Consider the following 9,255-nt stretch of genomic DNA (forward strand, 5'->3'; position numbering starts at 1 on the left):
CTAAGGCAGACTTATTATGGCTACATTTTACTGATTCAGAGATTGAGGCAGAAAATGAAAAAAATCACCTCTAAGCAGGGTTTTTATGTAACGTTTGAATTCACTGTTTGTGAAATATTTCAGTTTCTCTTATAACTTCTAAGAGATTTACGAGGCACCTCTACGTGTTTTCTCATACTTCACTACTGTTGATGTGAATTTAAAATATACACGTTACCGGATAAGAACCAAGCACCGCGGAGATACAATAAAATCGGTTTCTGTTTTGAGAGTTTGAATTTAGGTGTGCTAAATTGTTCCTGTCCTGATTCAGATTTGCCTAGGCTCTGAAGAAGTTAGTCAGCTTAGATATTATTTTGTTCACTCTCTGTCAGACAGAAAACAATACGTAAGGTCTCTATACACATCTGGAATAATGGAGATGAAAGTCTTCAAGTTCATGTACCTTGTTGCATTCAGTCATCTGTTATAATTGAAAATCCCATATAATATGTAAAGGATAGAAGATCTGCCAAAGGAGAACATTTTATCGCTTACCCCCGGCCCCGTTGAAGATAACTACAAGTCCTGAAATGAAGCAAAATACGCTAGTGGTGATTCACAGTGCCCTCCCATTTTTAGCAACTCTACTTTAGTAGGTGTTACCAAAATTTTCAATGGAAATAATTTTGTATTCTCTTAAAGTGACTGATAGTCACAGAAAAGAGGTTCCCAGCCAGTGATCTGCAAACAGGAAGAGAAACGTCACCACAACTCAACCAGAACTCAACTAGTTGGGTTGCCGACATTTTGCAGAAGAGGGATCTCACATTTAGAGTCCAAAAAATACTTGCCAGAACTATATTTAAATCTATTACCAGATCTTTTAGTGCCGAATGTATATGAGTAAGTGTCCACCTCTGCTCTTTTAATATATTAAATCGTACTTCTTGGACTTTGGAAGAAGACATATTTATGGTACTTCCTATAGACACAGAACACCATTTCTTTAATGGAAGAAAAAAAAGATCTCTACTCATATTTAAGTACGATTGTTTTCCCTTGGAAGTTATAAAATGCAGTCCGTCATGTAGTGAAAGGGCCCATCCCTGATAAGTGTATATTTTAAAATGGGCCTTGCAGAAGGACGTAAGGTCTGATTATATTGAAGGAAATAGCGCGGGATCATATAGCATTCATAAAAATTTTCTAAAAATAAATAGTATACTTGTATGCTTTGCGCCAACGGCAGTAAATTTTGAAGAAAAAAAAATTTCACATTCCCACACACTGAATATTTAAATGACTTCCATATTTATCACATGTTCTTTTCTTTATAAAATATTTTATTCAGCACCTAATTGAAGTGGATGGATATACTAGAGAATTTGCCAGTATTCAAAGAGAAGTAAAGAGTCAAAATGCTTTCCTTCTGAGAGTTTACAAACTAAGAAAAGTAATGCAATTAAATAAATGCTAATCAACCATACTGTTCATTAATCACAAGACTCTGAGAGGCACTAGTGACTGAAAAAATTTAAAAAGATTCAGGATTGAGTGAATCGTTTCTTTCCTTGGTCCACTATGCCGATTTCTGTCATCGCACAAGATTGAAATGGCCTGTTGGCCTTGTTGTCTTAGTTCCGCTTGCTGCATCGTAACTGCAATAGACTAGGTGATTGATTATAAATGGCAGAAATTGGTTTCTCGCGGTTTTGGAGACTGGTAGCCCAAGATCAGCGTGCCAGCATGGTTGAGTTCTGGCGAGGGCCCTGTGCCAGGTTGCACAACAGCCTACTTCCTGCCTGGCCCCCGCACAGAAGAAGGGGTGAGAGGAGAGGGCTCTCTGCAGTCTCTCTTATGAGGGCCCTAATCCCCCCAAGGTGCTCTCTCCGCTCATGACCTAATCACCACCCAAGGCCCCACTTCCTGGTATCATCACCTTGGGAGTTGGGATGTCAGCATATGACTTTTGGGAGCACACAAATATTCAGGGTATAGTAACCTGTCTCCTCTGCTATACAAATAGTCTATCACACGGTAAAACCTAATACTTTCTCATCACGATCGGTACATCGTCACAAGGTTAAATGCTCAAGTGACTTACCTATCTTATCCAATGAAAAACATGGCCAGCTGTAGAAAGAATAAGGCAAGAGAGCAGCACAAATACATGACATTCTTCTCTAGAGCAACCTGAACCCATCACATAGCTTCTATAAAGTGTTTCTTTCCCTGGATCAAAATTTGGCTTTGCAGGAGCATTAACAGTATGTATAAAACATTGTTCTCGGGATCTGTCTGCGATTGGGACCTCTCAGTATTTATTGTGTCTGAGCACACACAGAGAAAAAAATCTGCCAGATTACTTCCTATTCTCCATCTGAGTGCAGCCCACAGCTCTATAAATCCCAAGTTTATTTATCCTAAGAAATCTGGATGCCCAAGTAAATACTACTAGAAACATTTTAAAGATATGTTGCCGTGTTACTGATCCCAATTAGAGGAATAGACTGCTTATGGGAGGTCTGGTTGGGGTCAAACATTACAAGCGCTGTAAACCATTTCCTTCCCAGGAGGTATTATGATTGATTTTTTAAAAAAAGAAGGTCCTCTGTAAATAGATATTGATTCTTCTTTGACTTCTTTAATTTTTTTTTTCTTGCTATTTCTGCTCTGTTTCTTTGCAAAAGTCTCAATGTCTCCATTTTTCTCCTAGATACTTTGTGGAACAGAAACATTTATTAATGCTTATTTTCCTTGTTTTACTTTAGGGCCGATGTTACTTAAGATCGGAGTTAAGGATAAAGAGGTTCCTCTGCTGTTTGTAATGGTCCGTGAATTCCTTATACGGCATCACAACATCCCCCAGATCTTAGTGGCTTCTAGAACTTTCTTTCTTGCTCACGTTGCCTGACAGTTGATGGTCAGCTGGGACTCTGAGGTGTTTGGTGGGTTTGATCAGTTTGCTGGACGGTACTTTGCATTTTGGAGTCTGACTTGTCACTCTCTGGGATGTGCGGTCCTCCTGGTAGAAAGTTAATACAAGAGGTCCCCAGCCAAGCCACACAATGCATCTAAACATTCTACTTGGATATGGCAAATGTCATGTCTCCCCATATCTGCGTGGATAAGACCAAAGTCGGTGCGGCAAAGAAGTAGGTGAAGGAGAGGAGAGTGAACAAATAATTATAAATAATTATGTTCCGATACATATTAGGGTTTCCAACACTTAGGATCTCTCATAGAACCTAAATTTGCTTATTTCATTTCACATGGCAGTTTATCTTTATAGGCCTAGGCCTGAACACTGAGCCCTACTTTTGAATATATAATATTCAAATTATCAGTGGCAGAGGCTTTGAATTATCTTCTTGCAGAGAAGACAGTAGGATAGACACACATTTTTACCTCTCTTAGGAGGTATAAAGAATTACAGTTTTGGTTTGGATGAATATTTTCTTTCCTCTGTCACTCTAATTCCATCGATGTATCATTGTAAAATTTCAGTGTTAAAAATAGCAAAGCACACAGAAACGTACAACTCAGTGGAATTTTACGCATTGATCCCAACCGTACTGTCACACTGTAGACCAAGAAATGGAGCATTAGCAGCCTGCCAGGCCTCGCGCTCTCCCTGGGCTCCACGAAACATCCTCCTCCCGACGGCCAGCTCCCCAGAATAGCTCTCCTCACTTCCAATTTTGTATAAATGGAATCACACCATACACGGTTACACAGCGGCTTCTCTCAATGTCAGGTTGTGAGGTCCATCTAAATTGATGTATGTAGTTCATTCATCCTCACTGCTGACTCATTGTGCAGTATGTGAACACACTACAACTTACTTATCCATCCTGTTGTTGATGAGTATTTGTCTTCAAGTTCTTCCATATGGGTGCACCCATGAAAGCCCCACCACAATGGAGTCAACATTTCCGTCACCCCCACAATGTTATCTCTCCTTTAAAGCCCCATCATTCCTTCCCCTCCTTCTTCTCCACCCCTCTCCCCCACACTGTCTCACTGACCCATCTTCAGCTGTAACTTCCATGCCTCCCTTGGGCCTAAAATATCTTCTTGGTATGATTTTTGCTTCCTGGTCCTTGGGTATCCTTGCTCCTAGTTCTGGTTTCTTGAGCCTATTTCTGTTCACAGTCCAGAATGTCCATATTAATTTTTTAGTGTATATTTATTTTGAGAAAAGGGGGAGAGAGAGAGAGAGAGAGAGAATCCCAAGCAGACTCTGTGCTGTCAGCACAGAGCCCAATATGGGGCTTGATCTCACAAACTGTGAGATCATGACCTGAGCCAAAATCAAGAGTGAGACACTCAACAGACTGAGCCGCCCAAGTGCCCCAAGAATGTCCATATTAATTTAATGTGAATGTGGAGAAACGGTAGCTACAACTCAGGTGGGGTCAGATCAGAAATTGGGTTAACCGACTAAACAGACTTGCAATAATTTCACTTTCTTGGGCGGTTCTGCATTACCGGATCTGGCAACACCCTGGGGTGTGTTATCTGATACTTTTAGTTGAAAAGTACCCAAAGTGGTGCCATTCAATTCCTTGTATCCATTGAGGTCTAGCCATGTCGCAGCTTCCTTGAAGGGCAAGCCTGTCCCTGGAACCCTGGGGAGTAATCACAGCTCATATTAAATATAGGTTTTCAATAACACAGTCAGAGATTGTTATTTCAGGCAAGTTACATAACATCTGAGGATCATGACAGCTTTAACACCCTCACAGAGTGGTTATCAAGCATAGAGTAAGCAGAAAATCCTTATAAAATGGAACGTTTTTATCACCTCACTGTACTTTGAAAGTATACATTCTTGGGGCATCTGGCTGGCTCACTTGGTTGAGGCTGACTCTTGATTTCGGCTCAGGTCATGATCTCATGGTTCACTTTGGGAGATGGAGACCCACATAGAGTTCTGTGCTGTTAGTGCAGAACCTGCTTGGGATTGTTTCTCTCCCTCTCTCTCTGCCCCTCCCTTGCTCGCTCGCTCTCTCTCAAAATACGTTCATAAACTTAAAAAAAAACACACACAAGAAAGTATACATTCTTTACTGTATCAACCATATAAATTATCCTGAATGGGAATATAGTTGAACCTTGTTATTATTTTAGTCCTTTTAATATATATTTTTTAATTCTTTGAAACACATTTGCTTTCTGAACACATCTCCCATTGGTTTGTGTAGTATTAATTTTCTTAATTAAAATCTAAAATTTATGATCAGGTTTTAAGGGGATGGGATATTCTTTTATAGGTAATCATAAAGATTGTTCCTCATGGAGATTACCACAACACTTTGCACGTGCTGCCCATTGGATACATAAAGTAATGGAAAACACTCATGTTTCTCTGATAAAAAGTTGTAGGAGATACTTTGTAATTAGCTTAAGAGATATGCTAGGTCTATATATAATTAGGTTGCTTATGAATCCATACAGATATCTGGAAGTCATATGTAGTGTCTAGTTTTGACTTCAAAACATCCATGGATGGATACTTGGGTTGGCACAAAAGAATGACAATACCACTTAACTATTATTTTTAAATTCTGAAAATAATAGTCATCCATTCATGTATGTTAAGTATAATTCTTAAATAAAAGGTTAGTAGAGAAAAAAAATTCAGACTTTATGAGGATTAAATGAAATAATATAGGAGCACCTGGGTGGCTCAGTGACTGAAACCTCTTGGTTTCGACTCAGGTCATGATCTCGCAGTTCGTGAGTTCAAGCCCTGCAGCGTGGAACCTGCTTGGGATTCTGTCTCTCTCTCTGTCTCTCCCTCCCTCTCTCTCTGCCCCTCCTCTGCTCATCTCTCTCTCTCTCAAAATAAATACATAAAGTTAAAAAATGAAATAATATATACAAAGCCCAATGCCTTGCACATAGTAAGTGTGCAATAAATAGTATTGATTTTATCCTTGAGAATAACTATATATAATTATCAAATTTCTCATGTCGGCTAAGATGGCCTTTCTTCTGAAAATCGGGTAATTGTTTTTAACCTCATTACACATATCATGAGAGTCAATCAAGTCTCTTTAGTGGCAGGATAGTTTATCATATGGTGGCTGTAATTGTGAAAGGAAGCAAAACCACACTTTTCCAGAATGTACTGTGATGCCCTGTGTGATACCTATTGGACTAAGGAGCTTTATGGTCCCACTTCAAGTTAGATGAGTACCCTTTATGGGTAAATACTTACCTGCCTACCTAACATGCAAAATGTGTGGTTATTTGGTTATATATTCATTCCACATCTCAAGGCAGGTAGAGTAAAAACCGATCACTGCAAACATGTTGGAGTATGGATCTGGGGACATCGTGGCATAGCACCACTGTGATTAGTAGGTGACAAAGTCTTATGTGAGGTGGCACTCATACTTTTTTTGATTGCATTTTTTATATTTATTACAGTTGTGATTATTTACATTGGTTCAGAATAAGAAAACTGTTGAGTTTTGTTTCAGAACTCATATGGCTGGCATGGCATACTTTTTTCCTTTTCTTTTCCCCGGACTGAGAACATTTCCAATGGTTTCGTGTTTTCTCACTGGAATATCAAGATATTAAATAGGGATGTTGTAAAGGGGGCCCTTCTATATCTCCTTAAAATTGGTTATCCTGATTTCTACTTTATTGCTGATTTCATAGAGCACTTAATCCTTTGTGGGAGATGGGTAGGTCTTGGAAGACATAAAAAGAGTAAGGTCAGTATATTAGTTTGCCACACCACGTTCCACAAACCGCATGACTTAAACAATAGAAACGCATTGTCTTGTAGTTCTGGGATGGCAGATCTGAGTGACACCAACGTCAAGATGTGATTGGGTCAGCTTTGCCGGAGGACTATGAGAGACGGTCCACTCCGTGTCTCTTGCCTATCTTCTGGTGGTTCGCTGGCCATCTTTGGCATTTCTTAGCTTGTAGAATTATCACCTCAATCCCTGTCCTCGTCTCCATATGTGCACGTCTGCCTCCGAATCTTCCCTTTTTGTAAGGACAGTCATATTGGACAAGAGCCCGCCCTCTTGCCTTATTGTAACTTGATGACATGAGTTTGGAGAAGTTCAATCACATCTAGTCACATAGTTGAGATTTTCAAAGCACAGCTCATAATTATAGTCCAGCACGAAAAGGCAAATAGACTCTCTCCTTGTCTGGGTGTGTAGGAGTGGGGATGGGAAGAGCTCATTAAGCAATTAGAATCCCAGGATGCTTAAGCATGATTTATATTGAGATTACAGGAAGCTAACTTGCTGTTTATTAAATAATAGAAATGATAAATCTCCGTCCAACGGTGCCAGAAAAATGCTAACATAATTTAGGTACCGAAGGATATGTCATCCTCTGTTGACTTTTATTTTTGCCAGTCCTTAACATTTTTTTTTTAATTCTCTTTTCCTTTCCCTCTTCTGTCACCTTTTTGTTTTTCTGTCTCTCTTGATTATCTAAAATCGTTACAACAGTGTGGCCAGTATCAATGTAAGCATACTGACTTCCTCACTTGAAATTACTTTGTGGAATAATAAGCAAATGGAAATTAGAGATAAAATGTCATTTGTGGAGAAATTTGGAGGTACTTAAAAAAAAAAACAAATACACAAAACAAAACAAAGCAAAAAATTCCAGCAAACGACCTAAGCCCCTTCTACCCACGTTGCATCTGTGAAAAATCTCACCATCCTCCTTGGTGGGTGTGTGAGAAGCGGGAAGAAAAGGAGGAAGGGGAGAGGACATCTGTGTTTGTGTCTTTCTAGGTGTTTTCTGTGAGTTTGTGACTCATCGCCTCATGCTTGCTTAGCAGAGGCCATTTCACACTTTTCTGGATGGATTTCCACCGAGCTGTGAGGTTAGTTATAATTGCACTCCCTTGTTTGTGCCAAGTAGTACCTTAACAAGCAGTCCCATCAGAATTATTATTCTCTGAAACAAAAAGTTTACTCAGAGAAATAATCTCTGATGTTCGTTCTATCCATTTGAGAAAGACAGATGCCAACTTTTCCGTGAATTACAGGACACACACTTCCTTCCTCCTTGCCATCTTATCCAGAGTGAATGCATAGGCCTAGCATCGAATGCAACCTCAGGATGCACTTTAGGTCTGTCCCTGGTAATGAAGCAGAAATACTTTTAATAACCATGATAAGCGAGATGAACCTGCCTCTGCCATTGTAGTCATTTGGCCATTTCACTTGTGTGTTCAGATGAGCCTGGGGTCTTGGGTGCTCTAGCACAGGGGAGAATTGCCTGGTGTGTATGGAGGTCTCATATCCTATGATAATGTGGGCTGTAGGATACAGTCAAGGATACATGCGTGGAGGAATGAGACTCCTCCCATTAGAGGTGCTTTGTATTGTCAGGTGTTTGAACAGAAAGAGAAACAGAGATAGAGACAGATTGCTATGAAGAGAATGGGAGAATATCTCATAGAGGCTCTTAGAAATAATTTCATTGGCATAATAGGAGATACAGCTACATCCGTTCTGAAATTTGGAAAGTATAGCTGAGTTTTGCTATACTGAGATAGATAGATAGATAGATGATAGATAGGTAGGTAGGTAGGTAGGTAGGTAGGTAGGTAGATAGATAGATAGGTAGATACTCTCATGTATTTCAGAATATGTATAAAAATAAGAGTGTTTAATGAAATGTAAAATATTTTTCCAAACTTACAAAAACAATCTGATAACCCTGGTTAGGAGAGCAAGGGGGAGCTCTCCACCTAGGGTTGGAAATTAACTTATAAATAAGTTACCCCAGGGAACCATTATAGAGGCTCCAGGGGCCCTTAACTGTGAAATCAGCAGCCAAGCAGGCTGTTTTAGGGTAGATGTCAATGGACTAGGATTTCTGCCTATAACGTGAGCCTTTTTTTAATTAAAAATATATTTACAGAGCAGTAATTCTTGTTATATAGAAATAAAACTAATGAACAATCAAATGTATAAAAATCGAAAGGAATCCAGTAGAACAGCATTTCTTAATTTTGATAAGAATACTTCAGGGACCAGCAGAGATGTTTAGAGTCTACAAAACTTCTGGAATTGCCTGAAATGTGATGTTAATGTATACCTACCGCCACCTCCAATCCAAAAAAAACATGTAGCCAACAAAAAAATGTTGGCAAGGATATGGAAGAGAAGGAACACTTGTGCACCCTTAGGGGGAATACAAACTGGTACGGCCACTGTGGAAAACAATATGGAGGTGCCTCAAAAAGTTAAAAATAGAACTACTCTATGATCCAGC

This window comes from Leopardus geoffroyi, chromosome C2 (assembly GCF_018350155.1).
Source record: "Leopardus geoffroyi isolate Oge1 chromosome C2, O.geoffroyi_Oge1_pat1.0, whole genome shotgun sequence".
Classification (NCBI taxonomy): Eukaryota; Metazoa; Chordata; class Mammalia; order Carnivora; family Felidae; genus Leopardus; species Leopardus geoffroyi.